We start from the raw sequence: 736 nt of genomic DNA on the forward strand, positions 1-736 counted from the left end.
TTACATTGATATACACAGGAGCAAAAAACAGGACTGCGCAAATGCAATTCTCACTTATACTCATCTACACGATTGTGTAATGTTCACACTTAGAACAGGACAGAAAGAAGCACTTGTGCGACATCATTGTGGTTGCTACAATGCACGAATGTTCCTCATTAACCTACGTTCACTGGTCTGACATTCACTAATTAACAAGTGCCAACATCACAGAAATAATGGGGTTCAGATGAGGGAAGGGATGTAGAATGGGAGGAGAAGAATGGAGATAAACACAGAGTGTAGGTTGGAGAGCACTGACTGTCATCTATGAAAGAGAGTAACTGACCAAAAACAACTGAGTGAAGACAGCCAGACAGACATTTAGTATAGACAACAGGGGGCACACACGCGACTCTAGATTAGCCATTGAGTATCTGCTCTTTAATTGGGTGAGGACAGGATTCATGAACGCTTTAAAGGTCTTCTGTTAGGCATAAATGTATATACAGCAGATAGATTAGATAATAGATGTATAAAAGTTCAAATCCAAGTCAAAACAAAATATTTATTAACTTATTTATACAACAAGGTGTTCAGAGACACGCAATCCTGGCATAACTTCATAAGATTCAATTCAAAAAATTCAATTCAAATTTTATTTGTATAGCACCAAATCACAACAAAAGTCATCTCAGGACACTTTACAAAGTAAGACCTCTTTGTCAGCCTGGCTACAGTGCTGAAAAGAAACCTG

The 736-nt window shown here is 38.0% G+C and overlaps 1 protein-coding gene across 3 annotated transcripts in view; it reads right to left on the reverse strand.

Moving 5' to 3' along the window:
* slco1c1 (solute carrier organic anion transporter family, member 1C1) overlaps positions 1–736 on the reverse strand; it is a 33138-nt gene that overhangs the window by 22344 nt on the left and 10058 nt on the right. The gene's annotated exons all lie outside the window — the stretch shown is intronic.

Source organism: Monopterus albus, unplaced genomic scaffold, assembly GCF_001952655.1.
Source record: "Monopterus albus unplaced genomic scaffold, M_albus_1.0 scaffold45.1, whole genome shotgun sequence".
Lineage (NCBI taxonomy): Eukaryota > Metazoa > Chordata > Actinopteri > Synbranchiformes > Synbranchidae > Monopterus > Monopterus albus.